At 44.1% G+C, this 23106-nt stretch overlaps 1 protein-coding gene across 19 annotated transcripts in view; it reads left to right on the top strand.

The window, feature by feature from the left end:
- Window positions 1–23106, top strand: part of FOXP1 (forkhead box P1) — a 370950-nt gene that overhangs the window by 151344 nt on the left and 196500 nt on the right. For all 19 annotated transcript variants that reach the window (XM_040568521.1, XM_040568515.1, XM_040568509.1 and 16 more), the window contains one exon: window positions 1405–1470. The gene's annotated coding sequence lies outside the window, so the exon portion shown is untranslated. The remainder of the gene's footprint in view (window positions 1–1404; window positions 1471–23106) is intronic.

The raw sequence follows: 23106 nt of genomic DNA, 5'->3' as shown, positions 1-23106 counted from the left end.
TTTCATTTCAAGGTAACCTTTTTTTTTTTTTTTTCTGGCTAAAAATAATCAGTTTCAATGGTAAAGAAGTAATGCCTCATTCTCATTGTGAAAATATTTTTCCTTCCAAAATAAATGGCAGATGAGTACATTTTCTTTTGAAATAATTTTGCGAAGATTCTGATTTTTCCCAGAGGTTGATATTTCACTACTTCAGTAAAAAGCTTCACCTGCTGATGTAAATGGCATAACTTACCATTTGGTGAGTTTCACAAACACCCCCAAAACTCCACCTCACTGTGTGAATTTTATGAAATGGAGTTTCACGTAGCACTGTCTTACACATCCACATGTCACTGACTTTCCGTTTCATATGATGTCATCTGTGTCGGCAAATTATCACATACTTCTTTCTGGCTTTAGTATATATTACTCTGCACCCCTGCAGCAGAACAATTAACATTTCAGTGAAATTGTTATAATTTTACTCTACTAAGGTATTTGGTCAATTGATGTGGAATTAATTCTGAATGCTGTTAGTGGTTTGAGTGAGTAACTTGATCTAAATTAATAAACAAATGTTTTTCTTTTCTCTTGTACCATATGTTGATCCCAATTACATGAACAGAAAGTGGCAGATTGTCATGTTTCTTAAAAGATTACATACTCTTTTGCATAAGAGAGAGTACACAAGATGCAGTAATATACAGGGTAAAAGAAAACTGCACGTGCTGTTTTCTCCCTCCTACTTTTTATAAAGATGCACTTTAATTATTTCTCTCTCTAATACTCGCTGTTCTTACCACCTTGGTGTATTTGGTATGCTCCGGTTATGCTTAACCAGAAGAAATCCCAAGACAGTAAACAACTTTTTGAATTAGGCATGGAAGATGCAGCTAGTTTCAAAAGCTTATGGAGGGCTGTGTCTCTATAGAAAAGGATGAAAAAGGAAAGGATCCAGAAGCTAAAATAGACATGGTTACAACCGGTCTTAAAATGCCTTAAGTAAGGAGAACCCATTCAGACAATAGTCAGATTTCTGAAACAAAGGACTGAACTCATATATTATTCAAACTAAAAATAGATTGATAGACATCAAGATTAGGAAAGTTTATGCTAGAGAACAAAGATGTCTCATCTCCATGTTCTTATTTTTTTCTCCCCCCTTTCTTTTTTTCCTTCCAAAGACCCAGTTGTTCTTGTTGAACTGAAGAGCCTCACACGGGCTGGTACTGATAAGCAGCAGCCCTGTGACTTGATTGTTTTTATTAACTCTCTCTGAAAGTCATTCACCATTAAACACGATTAGATTCATTTGTTGCTTTATTTATGTTTGTACTGGCAAATGTGGTGCCAATGAAAATGCTTGGGTGGTGTTGCTGACGCTGACCCTGGTAGTCATGTGTGTTACCTTCTCTTCTGCAGGGTAAGAAGAGTGACTTCTTTGGGTGGCTGTAGCTGAAGATTGCTTTACAGGAGCAACTGGAGAAGGTAAATACAAATACTGTTGTACACATAGTTTCTGAAGCATGTCTGAACCAAGGACCTGATCCTGCAACCTCCATGAATGTGCCTAGTAAAGCACAAGTAAAGGCTCCTCTGGCAGCGTGGATGAGAACTGTGAGGTTGGGCTCGGCACTGAGCTTTTGGAGCCACTGCTGTGCCTTAAACACGTGCTTTACCTGGGAAGTCAATGGTTTAGGTGCCTGGTTTCATTCCAGGAGAAAGGCCTCAAAGATGCCCTTTTGGGCTTTCAGCCACGTGCTGTGCGGGCTGTCTGAGGACTGAATGGAGCCTCTTTGTGAGTGGGAAGGACCAGCTCCAGTTCCTCTTGGTGGCCACATGGCCAGCCCATGGCCAGCGTTCATGGGTGCAGGGCTGGGAGCTGCAGCAGCTCTGCCCTGCATTAGGATCCCCTAGTTGGGGCAAATCCCTGGGGAATGAACGGTCAAGTTAGCTGCAGTGCTGCTTCACCCTGCCTTTACACTCCTGGATTTACAGCAGTGCCTCGGAGAGCAGAATTTAGCTGTTAATTTGATTGCTTATTATCACTGCAAGAATTAAAACGCATGCTTTTTAGGCTTTTGGAACACAGTAAAAAGGAAAGAAATATCACTCTCTGCAAAATGATTTTTATTTAAAGCAAAATGAAAGTCCCTTCCTTCTAAATTAACTCCTCACCTCTCTTCTGGTCCAAAGTTTCGAGTTGGAAAGGAATATTAACATCACAAAAGTAGTGATTCATAAAATTAACTTGCAGAAGACAGGAGTAACGCAGATCAGTGTTTGGTACTGAAGGGTGTCATCTGACTGAGGTTCATATGGCTGCTTTATAATCACCTTCTTTCAGAAATTAATAGTCGGTTAAGCACCATAGCAACAAGCAACACTGATGTAAGCGCTGAGCAGTGGCTGCTGTTCGCTGTGATGTCAGTGTTCGTTAGTACTGTTCTCTTGACCTTGTTTGAATATAAAATGGTGATTTCATTTTAAACTTAGAATTTTACGGAGTGACTAAATGCATCAGAGTGAATTAGAGCTATTTTTATTTTTAATTTTATTAAAATGTACTTCAAGGGGGGAAAAATGTCCCTGTTCTCTTCTGTTTTAAATTAAAATAGATCTGAGGACGATGTGGTTTTTTTTTTCCAGTTCTTTGTTGCCAAAAATATCTATTTAGTCAGGATGAAATTCATGAAGTTCAAGTGAATAGTGCAGTCCTTGGCCATCCCCATGATGTATGGAAGCTGTATGATATATGCCTCTCTTCAAGATCTGAATATCACAGTTTTCGCTTGTTTGTTTGTTTTCTTAATGTTGGATCCCATGGAATGTTAGATGCATTTCAGCTATTGAAGAAAGAACAGATCCTGTAGTTTAAGATGGTGCCTCCTTGCCCAGCAGTGATGTTCCCCATGTGAGTTTTTGTGAAGAAAGGAAACAAATTAAGTCGCAGGTGCATCAGACTGCCTCAGAATTTGTGGGATTCTTGTGGAGCCATGGTTGGTGTGTGGTCATGATGCTACATGACCTGGGAAAATCAAGAATTTTGGTTGTGATAAATGCAAAATGCTACCGGTAGACCTGTTTTCAAACTGCAAAACAAAATTCACAACCTAAAAATAGAGTTTTTCAGTGCATCTTTTAATGGTAGGACTGGTTTATGTGACAAGGTATGGATTTGTCCTGCTTCCACTGCTATGTGGGGTGCTCTTTCCAACAGAAAGCTATTTGTTCCAGGGTCTGTCCATAATCTTGCAAAATGTTTCATAAAATAAAGCAATGAGTGATATGTGGTCTAAGAAACTGGATGTCAAATTTCAACTGGGTGAGAATTGAAACTGCCGAGATAATAAACCATGAGAAGAGGAGATAGTAATGGAAATAGTGATAGAGTCCTAATTAGAGCCGTGCCACTGAAACAGGGAAGGTTAAGGGTTTGGTTGATTGAGTTTGAGCTCAATTGCTTGATAGCTTAATTTCAGGTGAAATCCCATCTTCGGAGTTAGCAGTTAAGCCACTCAGTGCGGTTACAGAGCAGGACTCTGTACTCCTTGAGGAGCAGCTGTGTGGCCCCGAGCGCCCCAGAATGGCGTGCGAGCCTGGCCTCGGGCATGCGGAGTGGGATGCAGGACAGACCTGATAAATAGATTTTTATACTTGTGTTTTGTTTGTTTCTTTTTTTTTTTTTCTCTCCTGTCAACTCCAGAGAGCTCTGAACAGAGGCACAAACTGAATAGATACAGCAAGGGGCTTTGATGGTTAAACCTTCAGAATTAAGATGTTTACATTCTCGTTTATTTAGCACTGTTAGGCATAATGCCTAATTATATACCAGTTTTTCCTCAAAGTAAGAATTTGAATTGAAATGTTTGATTTGGGGAGAAGGGAGGGGAAATGTATTTTTACAGAATTATGGACAATAGTGTTAGTTTTCCAGGAGCATTCATTTGTTTAAATGTATGTAAAAGCATTTTCAATAATCAAACACCATTCAGCGAGCATTGTAAATCAAGGATAGCTTGCATGTTGAAAAATTGAAAAGTACAAAACATGCTACTAAAGTTGTACATTACTGGTAACAAAAGACACATGCAGACTTTAAGATAGCAAAGATAGAATCCTTTAGAAAACCCTTAACAGGGAAAAAAATCAACACAAAGGATTTAGCAAAGTTACACTTAGTTTAAAATTCCAAATCTTAATGCTTGCCAGAGTTAAATGTTGATTAAATGTCGATAGTAAAACAGAAGCTGCCTTCTGTAAATCAGTACTGGATGAGATGGTCAACAGATAAATCTGTGGGTCTGAGCTCTAACTTTGAGTGTGTGTGTGTACATATATTTATATATATTTTCTCCCTTCCTTTCAAGTCAGGAGAAAGGTCAGAAGGATTTTTTTTTCTTAAGCTCAGTACAAAAAATGGTTTGCACAGTTTGTGTGGAAAACGAAGTGGTTCTGGCACCAAAAAAATAATTTTTCACCTGGAATCTCACCACTTTGTTTCATCAGGAAGAGACAGTTCTCAAAACAGGTTGGCGTGTTGCTGTGCCACATCTTCGCTGGCCTCTGCATGCATCTGCCCCTTTGTATCTTGTGTGATTCCTTAACAGGAAGAGCTCCGGACAAAAGTTAAAACCCTGAAACAGACTTTAGATGCAAAGTTTCTTTTTGTGAAGGACTTAATAGTGTGCGCAGCTTCTCCGCAGTGCTCTCCTCACTGATGGCTTTCCAGGAGACGTGCTGGTGAGGTCCTCAGTCTAGTTGTCTGTAAAGGCTGGTGACAGCGATACTTGCACCTCAGGCAGTGGGAAGTTGGTAGGGATGATGTCTACTCTACTGCGTTTGGCACCTTGACTTTTCCTGCTTTTGACCTAATGGTCTTAAAGCATATTGCGGCACAGAAACAGCCATTGTTCCGCAAAGATGCAGTGTGTGGCTGTTCATAGGCCTTCTGAGTTTGTTGTGGTCATAAGTACGTGATGGAGCAGACAACCTGCTTCTTTGAGATTTTCTCCTGTTTTATCTGCAACAAGCCCAAATTACATACGGCCATACTAGAAATATTTTTCCTCAATGCTTATAACACAAACACAGCCAGTAGGAAGTAGGAATCTGGGAGGCCCTTCTCAATGTCTGCTGCGGGTGGGGTGTTGGTCATGTGGCTGAAGCTGTCGGTGTATGTTAGGACACAGCTAAGACTGGCTTCATTTAATTTCTCATTGTGAGAAGTTGAAATACCCATCTTGCCAAGACCTTTGAGTTACTCAAACTGGAGAGTAAAATCTGGTGCAAAGTCTTTCTGTAATCCGTAATAATAGAAATCACAATATTGCCTTCATGTTCTGTGATAAACCCCCCAAAAAGGTTGTGTGTGGACCTTTGGCAACACAAACTGTTTCAAGACCTTACCTTTTTTAATTAAAGGTTTATTCCAGAGATGGGTGAAGCTGTGAATTTTCTGAAGCAATTGGGTACAGAAGATTTAGAAAATAGATTAAGACATTTTGGAATAATTTAGAAGTATTTGAGCAAATCTCATTAACATGGACCACTAGCATGCGGTATTGAAGACTTCAGAGATCTGTCAGAGGAGTTCTTTCTGTGCTATTGTCTGCCAGCATTAGCAATCTCAAGAGAACATCATTCTTTTGTTTGCTTTTGGCCCATTTAGCTTTTCTTCTTCTCCTTAATGTTCCTTAATGTATTATAAATCTTCAAGTGGGCTGGTAGAAAAATATGTTTCTCAGCTTTAAGATAGTCTGTGACAGGTTTTGATCCTCTTATCTGATGCTTTTGGACCAAATCCTTCTGGTCTTCATGAAGAATGCTAGAGCGAGCCAGATTTGTCCAGTATTTTACATAATCTCGCAGTGTTTCTTCCATTTAACTTATGTAGGTGCTCAATATGATCTTCAGTAAAATGGCAGTGCTGATTTGTATTACCTCATACATTCACTGTACCATTATTTGCTTCAAACCTGTGAAGATCATGAAGCACAAGACTGAGTGGTTCATGTACACCTCTAGACTGTGTCCTTGCAGCGATGGGCAGGGCTGTTGAAGGTGTGTGGCCTGTGCCATTTGGGAAAGGATCGTAGCTTGGCCGAGGAAGGAATTGCGAGCAGTGTGGGTAGGAACAGCACTGGTTGTGTTACTCCAGAGCCCAGGAGCGGGCTGCAGATCAGGAAGCCTAAGCTTGTGCTCTGTCATGACCACAAAAACAGTAGCGATGGGAAGATCCAACTCTAAACAACCTCTCTCTGAGTCAAGGGTTGTGCTAAAGCTTGCCCCTGTGCCAGGGAGGCTGCTGGGCTGGTGAGGGCCGTTTGCTGAGGCCCGTGGGCAGCATTGCGGCCTGCTCCTCAGCGCCAGGGCCAGAGCCTCCGGGAGGCCACAGCCTGGAGACCTGCCCCGAAACACCTGTGTCGTGAAGGCGGTGCACGCTTCTGCTTTACAAAATCTAAGGATGTGAGCAAATGACACCAGAAATAGATCCGTATTGCATATTTCATATTTTATTTGGTCATCTCTGAGGTCATTGCCTGTTGCCTTCCACCACGCCAGAAGTATATCTTCCGGCATGCGTAACTTACGGTCCTACAGCGGTAGCAACGATATTTTACAGTGGCAATGTTACAAGACCAGTGATGTCAGTGGGCATTACAGGAGGCCACCCTTTTATTTGGTAGCTCATACTGAAGCCAAGGCATTAAAAAAAAAAAAAAGTTTTTGGCCCTGATTGCCTGCCCATATTTCTCATTGCAACGTATGAAAGCATTTTTCACTGCTGCTAATGGCAGGAACTTCAGACGCCACCTCCAAGATGTTTAATTGCTAAGTGTTTCTCCCAGTGCAATCTGTGAATTTTAATTTGGGGCTCTCCCACCTCTGCCGGCCATATACTTTGCAGTGTGTTTTGCGTAATACTGCTTAATTGCTCAAAAGGGTCATTTCTGACTCTGAGCTCACTGTTTATTTTTTTAGTAGGGTAGCACAAACATTTGGACATTTTGTAACCAAGACTCTGACGTCATTTCCATTGCAAACCATTAATATCAGTAGTTTATAATACGGCTTTTCAGAATACATTTTGTTGAAATATGATGATGTCTTATTTTGTTTTAGAAAAGTAGAATTGTTTTCTCCTTTTTTTTTTTAAACAAAGATAAATTGGTATCTTTTGAGTAATAGGTCAACTTTCTTCTCCTGTCATACCCTTTTCGTTATTTTTAATAGCCCTTGTGTTTATCCGTATTAGTTGTAAGACAAGTGTTTCATTTAATTCTCTGACATGTTAAGGGTCAGTGGATCCCACTGATGGAAGGAAACGTCTGTGGAAGGGCACAGCATTTCCTGCTACTAGGGCACTTCCACCAATGGAACAGTGGGATACAGGCATGACATTACTAATTGTTTTAAAGATCTTAGAAATAGAAAGTGCTACATTTAAAAGCCAACAGCAGCATAAATCAATAATATAGGCAATGAGACCATTTCCTTTTTTCAGGGGAAGGGGGATTTTTTTAACCCCTTTTTAACTGGAAAAACATCATGCAGTTAATTTTACAGCTTGTGTTTCCTCTATAGCTGTCATCAGTCTTCCTTTAAATTTTATTCCAATAGTACGGGAAGATAATTTTTATTGTTTTTGTTTGTTTGTTTTTAAAAGCTTTATTGTACACAATTGGAGCACTGTTAAAAATGTTATTATTGGAAAACAGCTGAAAAATGGTTTCTGAAGAAGCACAAATTCTTTTGCATCTTTATTTGTCTGAGGTCTGATGTCCAATGAGAAATAAAGTGTGCTTTTATTGTTTGTTTCCCTTTTGTCTTAAGGAGGAATAGATGATTCCTTTTGGTCCTACTTGCATAGAGTATTCAAAGCTCTGAGCTCCGTTTTGGAGAATGTTGAAATAAACCCACAGGAGGTCTTGTAAAAGTTGTAAGAAATTGTAAGCATGTCTGCTGAGTCAATTATGTGAGACAAATTGCCAGGGTAAGGCTGCGAGGTTCCAAACTTATTTACTCTCTGCCATCCTTAAAACAATTCATTTTTGCCTTTGATTCCACAGCAGATAAATACATGTTTTGGAGGAAAAAAATTATATTAATTAGACAAAATATTATTTAAAACTTAATTTTAATTTTAATATTATTTAGAACTTAATTTGTGTTCTTGTAGTTAAAAGGAGAATTTGGCCTATCCTTCTTCTGAAAGTTGGAAAACTGAAAAAATACAGTTTAAAAATGCAGACTTTGGCTTTTTAAAACTTCTTGATGAGACCTGAGTGCACAAGGCAGTATTTCTTAGATCATTTGAATTTTAATATTGAAGTTATTCTTTAAAAAACAAAAAAAAACAAATCCCAACTTGAATCTCTGAGAGCATTCACAATTTTTTTGCCGAGTTTATTAACCCTGTAAGGAGTTCCAGAGAATTGCTTAAAGAGTAGCGTAGATCCCACGTGTACAGTGTGTGCTGGCTAGTTCTCTAAACCTTTGTGTGGTCAGCATGTCGTATGTTGATGATACGCAGGCCAGCTGGAGCATTACTGCTCCGTGAGCTGCCATGGATAACTCGGTTTGAAATACATCCCGATCAACTGTAGTATTTCCTAGGTACTTGGTAAGGTCCACAAGTCCAGTAAAGGCCATTTCCTCCTTTCCCAGTCTCTGCTTTTCCATCCCTGTCAGCACGGAAAGCTTGGAGCAGAGCTGGAGAATTGTTTGGGTTTGACAGGCCTGGCTCCTGCTGAGCTCGTGCCGTGGTTCCCAGTCGGGCAGGACGAGGCAGCGTGGTGCGTCCCCGTATCACACTCACCTCACCGCTTGGGGAGCTTGTCTTTGAAGCTGCCCCACAAGGAGCTGCTGGACGGGAATGCTTTTAGTGAATCTTATACTCTTCTTGTATCTGAGGGGTAGATCTGTGTGTGTCTGTCCAACCTGGACATCTGATGGGCTGCCGTAGGGGAGCAAAATCCCTGGTTGATCTATTGCTTGGGAATATTGGCAGTCGGTAGGATTTTGGTGAGGTGTTGATGCTGTTTGTCCCTTAGATTTAATCTGTTCTTTCCAAACTCCTTTCTGCTGTCTTCTCTCTCAGATAGCGGTGGGCATCTCAAGGTGCATGCAGCGAGGGGAGTGCTCGGGGCTTCCCACCAAACGCTACGCGCTGCGCTACGGCTACAGGGGCACCTGTGCCAGGGAGAATGAGAGATTTTCCCATGGGAAGTAATTGGTAATTGAAGTGATAAAAGATGAATGTGATTACGTCTGGCACCTCCTCATAGCTGAACTGGTGGTTGAGCTTTAGGTTCTGTTTCTATTCCAGAAGCGATTTCTGGTGGTAATGCCACGTGTGATTGTGGACCTTGGGAGAAGCGTTGAAAAACAGCTGCTTCTCCTTATTCTTGCCTGTGCCTCCTCCACACGAGCTGCAAGTGCCAAGGCTATAAAACTGTGAAGAGAGCTGCTCCATCATAAGTTCATGTACCATCAGCTCCCCTCTACCCTTCACTTGAATCTCCTCTCCTGTCTGTCTCCACTCTTAGGAAGAGCACTGCTGCTATCGGCAGCGGTACGGGACTCTGGGGAGCCTGCAGAGGGCAGACCCCAAAGTGCTTCCCTGGGGGGCCCTGGCCTCTCCTTCCCTGGTGATCCCACTACAACTGTATTTGGCCAGGCACAAAGTCCCCCAGGAGCGAATGGGACATTGCCCATCTGCGAAGCTCTGCCCTGAAAGGCGAAGGAGCATGGGATAAGGGGTCTTCACGCTCACCTTCATTTAGGGCGATGGAGGGTGGGCTGCTAGTAGAGCGGGAGGAGGCTGTGTGGGAACTGGCGGGGCGTGGGAGGCAGCATCCACAGGACAAAAAGCTCTTTCCAAGAGAAGAGTTGGGGGGAAAAAAGGTCTAGACAAGCTTTGTAGACATGTGAGGAGACCTCCTTTTGAAAGCTATCTGTATACAGTTATACCTGATAATTTTCCCAGATTTTCTCCTCTGTCATTGACATCCCGTCTGGTCACTGCCCATGAAGAGCGATCTGTGGCATCATCTGGGTAAGACCTTAGTATATCTCTGTGGGAGAACTAGAGTTTATCATAGTTTTATATTGGGTTTCCCTCAGCATGTAACTGGATGCATTAATAGTGACATGATCCCGATGTGACCTGGACTTTAATGGGTTTGAACTTGGAACTGTTAAAACATTAAGAAAAAGCCCTTGCTCCCTGAGTGTATTCAGCAGCTGCTTTTTATATGCAGAACCCTGAGCTGCAAAGGTTCAATGGCGGTGTATTTTCAACTTTCAGATGAAAAGGACTAAATAACTGCCAAAAACTGGGCTATTTCTCTCCTGATGCAGATGTGTGACTGCCAGGACACACATACATCAAAAAGACAACGTGCCTCTGAGCACTTTAAAACCTACTGCTTTGTTTTGTTTTGCTAGAGGCAAACAAAATGTCAACCCCCTCAGTCTTGGGAGAGGGTTTTTGCTGGTAATGTGTGCTTCTCTCAGGGCATGAGCCCTGGAGTCAGGATTTGGGGTTTGTTTCCCCACCTCTGCAGCTGAGTCACTTCGTGGCACGGGTACTGTTTGTTCTGGACAAAGCTTTCTTACTTTTTTCTTGACTTTTGCGTGTTGCCAGCTGTGCATGATGTACCATCCAGAATATACTCTTTATCGTGTGTCAAACCTTAACTCTGACAGCAAAGATGTGATTTGATTTTCCCATCTGCAGTGAGAGCCAGGTTTGTCCCCCACCCCCTCAGACGGACCTTGCAGGTGGGGTTATCTGTCTGTTGTGTTTTCAAGCAGCTGACAAAGGTACAAATTGTTCCTTTTTAAAAAACAAACAAAACCCCTGCATGGCCTAATTTCTCTACAGTTTTAGAAAGTGGCCCCCATTTCTCTCCTGCCTGGCCGTGTACCTAGGAAGGCTTCTTTACCAAGTTTCCACTTGAAAGGAATTCCATTTGCAAAGTTACCAGCTACCTAAAAACAGATGGCCATAAGGGAAGGACTAACACCAGACTGGCTTTAATAGTATGTGCAGGGCTGCGCAGTAATGAAGTAGAAGTTAGTCACCTGCCATCAGAGCCATTTCCACGGAACGATGATAGAGAGACCCGGAGTAAAGATGTCTCTTTGGAGAGCTACTGACAGATTTACTGACCACCAGTTCAGGCTGGATCACCGTTTCTTTTTGGTATTAAGAGTTGCCATGCATCGACGTTACTTATTAAATTGTTAGATTAGGACCAGGCAGGTCGTTGTGTTGTAATATGTGGGTGCCGTGTGGAGAAGTGAGCCTGCCTTGCCCTGTTCCCTCCTTCCAAAAGCCAGGGCAAACCTCTGCTTTGGGGTATCCAGCTTCACAGAATAATAATGGCATTATGTTTCATGTGTAATACTTTTATTTTACTAGGGATGTAAATCTTTAGGCTATGGACCACTGCTTTGGTTCAGATTTTTCTTTAAAACATTAATGAGCGTTTTAGTTTTGGGAGAGAAAAAAATTCACAAGTAATGATGACATTGTGTAAAAATGTAGCAGCTAATGCATATGTTCTGTTGGTTTGCGTTGTCTTACAGGAACATCATTTTTGCACATCACTATTAACAATGCAAACACCCTGAAATGCTAATAGCACTAGTAAGCTTTTAATTCCATGGAATTTATTGCTTGCTGTATTTCCATGAATTTATAACGCTTTGATTCTTAAGAGCCCCATTTAATCAGTTTTGCCTGGCACAGAACATAATAAACAACTTGCTGGTGCTAAAGTGCCACATGGGGGAGGCTGCTAACAAGAAAGTTAAATGCTTCTGCCACTAGCAGTTTCTTCGCTGTATTTTTCATGAGCTGTTAGTACCAGTAATGTACTTTGCTAGCTTTAGAGCAGTGGTTAAACACAGTGACAAACCAAACAGCACTCCAGTGCTGTAAACACCCAAAGCAATACCATTTTTGTTCAGAGCTACAGTTAAAACCAGACTCGAGGCTCGGTATTATTTTATAGTGATCAGTGATTTTTATAAAAGGCCTTGTTTTTCTTGATATATCAATGTAGGACTTCTAGGAATAAGTAGTGAATGGTATTGATCAAGAAAAACAGCATGTGGGGGGTGAAAGAGTCGAAATGTCTTAAAAAATAGTTCTTGTTTGTTTGTGCTGCTTGACCATAAAAGTATAAAAAGACTGTCTTAGTAGAAAAATACCAGGTTATCAAGTGCTTTAAAGCAGAAAATGTCATTTGAGTCTCAAAACTGCACCAACTTTATATAATTACCCTTTTAATTATCCCCGGTGGCCCATGAAATTTCTAAAATAGAGCATTAAGAGTTTGATTTACTTACATGTTGCACTTTAGTGTTACACTCTTAATGAATATTGTTTAGTACTAATGTCAAGCAGAGAGTGCCGAGTGCTATAGAGAGGTGCGTGCTGCAGAGCTGGGTATTCAGGTGGGAATTGTGGAAACTCCACCTTGAATGAAGAGTATGTATGCAAGTAAAGCAATGTGCTGTAATTTTTGTTGCCTGAATGGAAACTGTATTGATTTTATCCTCTGCATGCAAAGTAGTTTACTATATCTTCTTTATTCTGCCGTGCCAGGGACGTGGCCGTTTTGAAGGCATTTATTTGGGCCTGGAGAGCTTCCATGTGCCCCCAGTTTCTGTGTCAGCTTCCTCCTTGTTAGGGAGGACAGTTGTGTCCTTCCTCCAAAGGACCAGAATGTGGAAACAAGCTCTTTAATTTGCTCTTAGGAGCTACCTGGTTTAGCCCGTGGTAATGGCAATAACACTAATCAGCGTTTGATGGGGAGTTTCTGTGGGGTATCCAAACAGCATTTATTGCCAAGGAATTGCTAGAATAAGCTTGGAGAAAATGTAATGCGAAGTGTGGTCTTAAAATGCAGGTGAATTAAACAGGCATCTTCAAAGGTGAACGGGAGCATCAGTGAACGGTGATGGTAAAAACAAATAAAGCAGAGTCTGAAGGAGTAGCTAACAGGAGGTAATAGCTGATGACCTCTAAATGTTTGGTACCAGTCTGAGTGAGGTGGAGACTCAGCAGGAAGTATTTGCATTTGAAAATGGTCATAAAATGCTTGCAGATGATGGTGCGATCCTCAGGATCCATCCTCTGAAAAGCTGGGGACAGTCTGAGACCGTGGGTGAATGACTCTCAGAAGGACGGGGTGATTTCCTCTCACTTCACGTGCCACTATTTCCTGCCACGTTGGAATTCAGCAAGTGAGCTGCCAATTAAGAACAGCATACAAGTGCTGGTGTGGTAGGTTGAACAGTGGTACAACCACTCGGGCATCTCTGATACTGCACGTGATCAGATGCCTCCAAAGAGAGGGAGAAAAGCCTGAAGTTTTACTTTCCTCCCGAAAAATGAGAGTTTTCCTGTGCTGACTGTCATAACATTCCTAGTATTCCTCTTACATAGATGTGCACCGATTTCATTATCCTGCTAAGCCAGGAGTTGGACTCGAGGATCCTTGCCAAGTCCCTTCCAACTCGGGTTATGCTATAATTCTCAGAGCACCTGAGGTCTTACTGCGCCTCCAGATTTCTCAGACCAATTCACGTAGTGGTATCTTAATTTGTTCTTCCAGTTTGTGCATATCCCTGTACATTGGTCATATTTCATTGATACATAAATATTGTAGTTGGAGGAGAGAAACAACAAAGACCTGTCATTTCCCTGACTTCCACATGGTTCAGAAAAGCTTTGGGTTCAAATCCTGGCTTATATAAATGGCAAAAATATATTTAAATCCCAAAGGTGAAGATTTTATAATACAATTTTTTCTTAAAGTAAACAAAAGTTGTATGTTTGGCGTACTGCTAAAATTTGGAGAGGCAAAGTTGCTTTAATTGTTTACGGAAACACATTTCAGGAAACGGATTTCTGGAATTCTGAAATTTGAATTTATTTATATTTGAAAATATCTTGTTTAAAAAAAGCTCAAGGGAACAACCTACGAAGAGGCTAATTAAGCTTTTTTGTACAACGCTGAGCACAATGGGGCTCCTTTTTTGTTTGTCCCGAGGCCCTGCAATAATAAACAAAATTACTGCTAATAATTGGGAGGCTCCATTTGAAGTCGTGCTGACTGCAGGACGCGGGCAGTGTCAGTTTTCAGTAAGTGCATCAAGGCTGACCTTGAACTCGTGGCTGCTGATAAGGGCAGTGCAACAGCCCCGGCGTATCTGCGAGTGCGTCGCAGCGCTCAGCACTGCTGCCGTCTTTGCCAGCGTTTCTCCTCTCCTTGCCTCGTGCCCTTTCTGCGGCCGGGGCCGGTGGCGGAGCACGGGGCGTAACTTCCAGCCGCGGTGCCGCACCTCGCCCGGCTGCTCCCGCGCTGTGCCGACCAGCACGGCCGTGTCGATTTCAGGAGGGGAGCACGGGAAGATAAATTAGTTGTAACAGAAGTGGTTATTTTGGCTCCGTTTTATTTCATGTGGTATGTTTTCTGTCTCCTCTACCAACGTGCACGGTGCGTCACTCCCTTCCGCTGGTGTATCTTCCTAGATGCGTGTGGTATCGCATCACGCTGGTCGTAATGCACCAGGAGATGGTGGAAGGCAGCGACTTTTGTCTATTTTTTTGCTACTGCGAGGGTTGGAAGCTTGCCTGAAAGCCAAGTTGCGTGGCAGGAGATTACAAAACGTTTAGTTTCCAAATCTGATTTTTCCCTTGTGAATTTTGCTTGCTTGCTCAAAGACAAGATGCGTCTTGAACAGCCCCGACTGAGGTGGTGCTAATAACCGTGTTGGAAAATGTCCTGTGGCTTGGAATAACAGCTGCTTGGGAGGAGGACGCTCTGCCACAACAAGTGTACTCCTGGGTGCAGTGTTTCAGGAGCAGTTAGTGCGCTTTCAGTCCTCACCCCATCGCGCTTCATGCTCGTAGGGAGTGCTGGGGGGCCATGGTGGCAGCCCGGTCTTGGCACCGGGCATTTAATGAGGGTACGGCCTGGCTGTGAAGGCGCCCCAGCACGGCGGATGGTTGCAGCTCGCCATCACAGGGCTGAGGGTGAGGGATCGTCTCCTCATTTTGTTTTGAGTCTAGACATCAAAACTTGGGCAGGAGTTTACAGCCCTTCTGGAGCCATCAAACTGCTCTTGTGATGGTTCTGAAGAACAAACAAACAAACACATAAATAACATTCCAGGGGAAGCAGAGAAAGGCCAACCCCCGCCTATTAACTCTGTGTTGTCCTTCCGCAGCGCTCTCACATCACAGATGGGGACGTAAATGTGAACTCTCACCGCAGAAGTAACTAAGAATAAGTGAAATTTCTGACAGGCGGTTTTACTCCGATCTAAAATTGGAAGCATGAAGTGGAAGGTTAATAAGAAGAGAACCTCTCAACCTCGTGGTTAGACTAACATTTAGCCACCCAGCTGAGGAGGGATGAGGGAGCCGAGCCAAAACAATCACGGAGAGTCCAATCAGATCACTGTAGGCACTCTTGTTTTCAAAGTTGGTAGGAAATGGTTTTCTTAGAAAAAACGGAATTGATGTTCTTTTCTACTTTAGGAGCCAGTTTTCTGATCTCCAGTTCAGATGATGAACTTGTGCTGGCCTTGAATTTTGCGTCTCTATTTCACTATTTTTCATGAATCGTAGTTTTTACATGTGTTGGCAAATCATATATACTTGCAATACCGTATGCCATTTGCTTTTAAGGAAAGAAGAGAAAGAAACTGTGTTTCATTTAAATGCTCTTTAGATCCCTCTGCCTATGCTTTTGCATATTCTTGACCAATCTTGCTTTGTTTTATGTGTTTGTAGCATTTTTCTTACACTTTGTGCAATCATTAGCATTAATGGGGATTTGCAAGTGTAACAAGAGGAGAATATACCCCAGAGTGTATTACTTAATTTCCCTTTGAAGTGGAATGAAGTTGTCCAATTGGCCATATGCTGTGATTTGCCGTCATTACGAGTAGTTTTTGACTCCTCGTAGAATAGGTTAATCTCTCCTAGCGAGCCTACGATTAATCAGGTTTGATTGTATATGGCACAGATAGATACCACCTTTAAGAGTAGCAGTCAGCTTCCGAGGCGTTGTTTTTCAGCCCGGAGCACTAGATGCACAATAAAAATGCACGGGAACCATTTCCCCCTGCAAAAATTGTGCACTCACATGATTAGTGAGGCGTGGTATTAAATTATTCGAGCTTTGTGCATGAATATATACTGAAAGAAGACTTGCAACTGGAGGTTTTGAATATAGTTTTCCTCTTCATGGGCCAAATATTCTGCTGTACATCAGGCGAAGAGTATTTTGGTGGAGCTCTGCCCAGGCGGAGCAGCTGAAGCTCTGGTCCTCCTCTCGTGCGTGTTGTGCTGTCCCACACCCAAAGAAATGCCTCCTCAGGTTTTATGGGTGGACTTTGCAGCTTGATTGGAAATAGAAACACAGTAAACAGCAACTGTGTCTCAGAAATATCCCCAGCAACGCGAACTATCACTATTTCAGCTTCTTTCCAAGGCCCCTTCTTGGGGGCCTGCTCTGCAGCTGTATTACAAGCACTGCAATGCAAGTGGCGGTATTGACCCTGGGAAGTATTGTGGTACAGCTAACAAATATCTGCAAAACCTTGTTTATATGTATATGTGCTTATGTTTAAGATGCAAACTTGCACTTGAGTGTGCTCGGCTCCCTGCAGTATATAGCCGCAGAGCCATTTCTAAGATCTGGGAAGAGATGGGTTTGTAGCCTGATATTTTTTACGGTGTTTTTCTTGCCCTGATGTTTATTAACATCTTCCCCGATGTCCAGTTACAAGGGATGGGAGCATAAAAGTTTACATGAAAATACATTTCTCTGTAAGCGCTCTATCCCTGCGGTTCCTCTGCAGCTTTAAACCCAAACCAGTTCCATCCTGTTTCGCCTCTTACCCCTCAGACCTGATAGGCAGGGAGGAGGGATATTCTGTGGTTGTCTGAAATCCACCTTGCCATTTTTAACTCCGGTTCGCTAGTTGGTTGGAAGCAGTGCTCAGAGCCCCGCCGCGAGCCCACCGGCAGGGAGCACCTTGGGGTAGCAGCACCGCTTGCAGGAGGCGCAGCCCCGACTCCGGCTTTGTGTTCCCACCTCTTCCCTCCGAACACACCAGCACATCTGAAAGTTGCCTTGATGACCACTAGTGACCTGAAGCACCAAAATCAGGAGTTTAGAGTCAGGGCCGATGGTTTTCTTTTCTGCTTCGCTCTGCCTGAGCTGGGACCTGTAGCAAGGCTCTCTGGACGCGGTTCAGTGCATTCAGGGACATGCTGGACACGAAGGCTTTGCCTACTTGCTAAAAGAGCTGCCAGCGCCTGCGGCAGCCAGCAGCGCTTTGGGCCAACTGCGTTTTCCTCAGCAGAGAGCAAAAAGAGGGCAGATGGGAATATGGAGGGCAACTCGGCAGGCTGAGCCAAGAAAGATGGGAAGGCTGAGCTGCAACACTGCTTCGGTATCCGCGGTGCTGAGAGGTGCATCCATGGCAGTGAGGTGCTTCCATCTCCTGCTCCTTTTTCTTAAGGGGTTTGTGATGCTCTGTGAGCTTGGAGTCACACCTGCAAGCCAGCCGTATGGCAGGGGCTTCGTGGTGAGCAGGAACTTTGGTGGGGGCTTACATCCTTCCTTGTTGAAGTTATTTTCAAGAGAGCTAATGAGGTGGCTCAGTAATTGCTTTAAAGCAGCTTTGGTGGAGGACTCCTGTTGTAACAGGTCTAGTTTTGCTGCACAGCCATCCACTGACTTCCTTCTGTCCCCTGCCACGGAGTGTACAGGGCAGACCCCTAATGTCCCTAACCACGGCATTTAAAACTGATGAGCAGTTTCTGAGTGCCCGACTTCCAGACACTGAGATTCTGGACTCAACAGACAGATTTGGGCTAAGTCCCTGCTCTCTGTAGCAGTCTGCTGGCTTTGCTTTGCTTTGGTTTTCATTGGTTTGGGTTACCAAGGTTTGATGGGGAATATCCTGATCTGCCTTTCTGAGGTCTTTGTCTTGCCTCTTAAAAACAAAACAAAACAAAAACCACTGCAGTAAATCAGGCCCTATCCAGAAAAAATGGTCTGGTTCCTTTCCCTGGTAGAGCTTTTTCACTCTTTGGTGCAAATCTATCATTTGCAACACTGGATTCCGTAGTGTGAATATGGGATATTTTCAAAACCGGGTCGATACCATGTCTTCTGGTTAGCCAAATAACATTAAAAACCAGATTGCAGATTGTAAATTGAACTGAAGGGCTGTTTCTTGTTTCTTTTCCTACCCCAGCCCAGAAAGGCCTGTAGGCTGATGCGCTGCCGTGCCAGAGCTCCAGCAGGTCCTTGGGTAGCTTGGGAGAAAAATGTGGGAGCTGCATGGCTCTAGAGACCACCTGAGAAGGAATTACTGCCAGCACAGCCCACAGCCAAATTTAACCTTTGGTATGTTGCCTTAACACACAACATTTTAGGAGTGTTAATTATTTTTTCTGGTACCCTAAGCAGGGAATGTGTGCTGTCAGCTGTTGTGAAAACAAATCAAAATACAGACCTTTGCCTACCCAGTTCAAAAGGAAATATGTTTTCTGCTTAATTTCTGCTTAAAAGGGAAATGATTGTGAAGAACACTTTTTTTTTTTTTAACTGTTGCATTATAGTTGGCCTTCATCATACTTTCTGAGAAGGAAATGTATTTAATGTATTAAAATAATAGTAGCTGGGAAGGAAAGAGTAAGGCTAGGAGTAGGTGTAAAGAGCATGTTTACGGCTGCCCCCTTCGAAGTGTCCTGTTTTCTTCATCCCCACGTCTGCTTCCCATGAATTGGACCTTTTGTAGATGAAGCAACCTCTCAGAAATGTTCAAGGTTGAAGATTTTTGTGTGTGTGTGTGAATATGGGTGTATGCCTCCGCACATCTGTTGAACGGCGATGTTTTGTGATTATTGTTAAAGTTTTGGCTTCTGTGAGCGTTTCATACTACTTCTCTCCAGCTATTTCTTTCTAAAAGGCTCCTGTTGTGAACAATTAATGTCGGTGGGCTCGGCTGCGGCGGGAGCAAACTGCTTCCGCGTGATGCACAGGAGTGGGAAGAGGGGATGACTTCGCAGAAACATAGGGTTACCTCCAAGCACAAAAATCAGGCTGTAGAAATGATGAATCTCTCTTCTGTCATCCCTAGATCTGACAGTTTTGTATAACTTATGAATTAAACATCTGGGAGGTATGTATGTATTTTTTTTCCTTTAACAGTCACCAAAACCGAGGCAGATAAGCTGCTGAATAATTTTCAGTCATCCACCAACATCGGAGCAAGTTTTGGGAGCAGATCCCTGGAATGTCTCTCCTAACAGAAATGGCAGAATCGCCATTAGCAGTAGTGAGATCAAGGTGGCACCCGGTGCTGTGCCTTAACCACGAAACTTTAACCTTAAACTCCATGCAAAACAGACAGGACCTTTACTGCAGAGGTCTCACTGGAAAGATCCCGGCAAAGTAAACAGCATGACACTTAATTTATCTACCCCAGAAACATGAAGGGCTCAGTCGACCTGATGGGATCTGTGGTTCCAGGGAGTCTACGTGTTTAAAGCCTGATGCTCAGCCTGCTAAGCCATCCCCTGCAGCTTTCCTTAGTGCATAAGATATGAAAAAATCTCCTGTCCTGCAAAACAGATATTAAATTGGATACTCTTTCACCCTGCCACGATAAGAAACGTGGCAGAGAGATGCAAGAAAATGGAATGCTGCTTAGAAAGAAAATATATTTGAATCTAACATAAAAATTGGTGAGATAGGAGGATTTTCAGTGCTAGCAGCAATACCCTCCCCAATGAGTTACTGAAAATGCAACTCTCCCTGTAGTTTTTGCACTGGATTGTGAATAAAAATGGTTGTGATTGATGAAGCGTTTGGTGTCTCACTGTAAGTTGGTCAAGAGGGACTTCTAAATCACCCAAATGAAATATTGCATTATCATGAACAGTAATATGTAACTGTTAAGTATGCCGTTGCTTATCATAAGCTCAAGCTCCTTCGGAGCTCTACCCGGCGAGAAATGTTCGCGAGCGGTGGAGCAGAGAGCGGCCGGCAGCGCCGGGGGCTGAGCCCGTCCCCTCGGCGGGGCACACGCGGGCTTGGGAGCGAGCGCCCGGCCGCACGCCAGGAGTTCCCAGGATCCTCACCGGGCAGTTCTGCCAAGGCGGTGGGAACAGAGCTGGTTCTTTATTTTATTTCATTTTTAAAGAGGCTGGATGGAGGGAAAGGCAATACGCCTTTGTTCGTCGAGGGGCATGGACCCGTTAGTCAGACGCGGAAAGTCTTAGTGAGGCGTTGCTCCTTCCTGTACGGGGCTCGTTACGTAGTTTTGTTACTTATTAGGTTGGTGTGGGTTGTTGTTGTATAAAGCTTTTTACCAGTCCTGTGCATAGGGTAGATATGAGAAAACAAAGTTGGTGTTTCATGCGGAAAGCAGCAACATAGCATTAAGAAAAAGAAAGTAATTTCTACTTTCGTTACTTACACCAAGAAATAGGCCAACGGTGTTCCTATTAGAAAAAAAAGACTAAAGTGACCCACGCCTCCTGGTGAAAAACCGTGTTGTTCCCAAACTGACTAAATGCCAGCCTAACTGGGCTGAAGCTTTCTGTGTCTAGAACTTTCCACAAAGACCATGCAGCCATGTCTCAGGATTAGGGAAATAAAGATGCTGTCCGGGCTGTGTGAAAACATACTGAAAGCCAGTTTGCCGAGAAGTCTGAGGATTTTCCATGTTTTGGGGCTAAAATGTGGAAACCAGGAGGGAGATCGCACTGAGACCAGGGATTTTGCCGTGGATGTGCCTGCACACCAAGTTGGCCAAGGAGCAGGTCTGTGAAAATGTTCCTGCTCCCAAGCAGGACTAAGCCTCTAGCTCCTCTCCCGTGGACAGAACCTTTGCAGCCCTACCCGACATAGCTGACATGCTCGGGCAGTGGTGGCTCGTGTCTCCCTCACCTCTTTGTCCCTGTCTGCTCCTTTTCCTGCTTCCTGACCCAGCTTTGTCTCCTCTCTATTCAAATCAGGTGGCTTCTGCTGCCCTGGGCTCTGGCTGGGGGTCAGGGAGGAGGCAGTAGGTGGGGAACGGAGCCCCACACCTACCTCCCACCGAGGACTTTCAATGGCTTGTTTTGGTGTCTGCTCTCCAAAGCGTGGGAGCTCGGCAGCTTCTCGAAGTGGTGCTCAGGGCTGCTTACCATGGCTGGGGCCGTGCTTTTCCCTGTCTCTCGTCTCAGCAGCTTGGGCTGAAACTTCTTGCAAGAATTTGGCCTGGGGCAGAATGCCCACCAAGGAAAAGTTCGGTGCAGATGGTTAAAAGTTGGCGGATTTGCTAGAAACTGAAACCAAGGTCATTAAGATGGGGCGCGGGACGTTGGATGGCGTTAGCGCTCACGGCGGTAGGACGCTGTACGAGTGCAGTGTAGGGAGGCGCTGTACAAGTATGCGTGCACCTTCTTTTGCAGTGCTTGTGTTTAAAGCAGCGTAAGGTTTAGAGGAAGACCTTCCGTGTGTGTCAGCAGCTTGGACCCTGCTGGCATGAGCTGCTTTGTCAACTGATCCTGCACAGGGGTCGGAAGAGAACCAAGGAGCAGCTCTCCTCTCGCACGTGGGATGCGCCTCACTGCTCGCCCCTGAGCTCCTCAGGTTTGGCTCCACGACAGCTCTAAGGTATGGAAGAGATTTGTCTTGCTTGCCCCAGTTTTATTGCACGGTCTGGTCAAAAAGTTGACCTTCAGTGGTTGAAGAGAGGGGATTTTGTTGGCACTACGAAAGCACGTGTTGGTTTCGCAGTGGGATTTGCGTGTGAACGCAGGAGGCTCGGCAGCACGATGCTCTCTGCACGGCCGTGCCGGAGCAGGCTCCGTTTGGCACTGCCATCGGTCCCCCAGCAGCAGCAATCCTAACTCCCACCTAAGCCGAAACATTCATTAAACTTTTATCTGAATAGGAAAGCTTCACGTTTTCTTGACAGAAGAGATTCTGTGGCTACTAATTTATTACTGCAATTTAAGAAACAGACGTCTGTCTGACATGTGCCATGTAGTTCAGTAGGTCACCAGTGACATCATACTTAAAATCGTTATCTGTGCGAACTGTGCATTTTGGGTAAAAGCTTTTATTTATAGTCAGTCATTAAAATTGAGACCTGATATTTACTTTTCCTCTGATTAGGTTAAAGAGTGAATATGAACAAAAAGTCCCCTTCTGTTACCACCAAGCCGTTTACAAAATCTGCTGTTCACGTGCAGCCTTTTTAAAGGAATTATGGTAAATCATTACGGGCTTAGATGGTATGTTTTAGTTAATACGTTTGTTTTTTTCACTGCTAAGACTGGATTCAGAGCTGATCCATGGCATAAGGGATATATTTGATTTCTTCCTAGTCCTGTATAGATTCTTATCCTCATCGCAGAGCTGCTGAAGTATTGGACCTGGGGAGAGGTGCCGTGTCAGCGGGACGGTGGGACTTGTGGAGGGGTTGGGGGGTCGCATCCTGGGGTCTGCAGTTCGGGAAGCAGGAGCACTGGGGTGGACCAGATTCCAGGCCACGCATGGGCATTTTGCTGGGCCAAATTTGAAACCATCCCCTTGCACAGCCCCTGACGTGATGTGTGGTTTAATGTGAGGTGGGGGAGTGCTATGGCAGCAAGGTGCTTCTCTGTAGAGCACGAGCCGCGGCGGGCCATGTGTGAGGGCCGTAAAAGGTGTGCTGTGCCGAACTGTAGGGTAACGCCATCACCAAGGCACTCGGGATGCACTTGGCCATAAAGCCCTGTGGGCATGTCTTAGGGAGGAGTAGACCAAAGGGGCCAGAAACAGCCCTCTTCAGAGCGCCAAGTCCTTGGGGTGTCCATCATCCGTTCCCTTCTTTTCCTCCGTCCCCCTCCTGCCGTCTTACCTCTGATGTCAGATGCCCCTACCCACAGCCACGTGGAACGTAATACTGTGAGCGATTAAAAATGGCGAGCGTGGGTGCTGGTAACGTCTCCGCCCCCTGTGCAGAAGGTGCATAAACGTACGGGGCTGCCGCCAGCCCCGGCAGGACCGGAGCCCGCTCCCCACTGCCACGTGCTTCTCG

The sequence above is a fragment of the Cygnus olor genome, chromosome 10, assembly GCF_009769625.2.
Source record: "Cygnus olor isolate bCygOlo1 chromosome 10, bCygOlo1.pri.v2, whole genome shotgun sequence".
NCBI classification, from domain to species: Eukaryota; Metazoa; Chordata; class Aves; order Anseriformes; family Anatidae; genus Cygnus; species Cygnus olor.
This window is presented reverse-complemented; position numbering and strand designations above follow the sequence as displayed.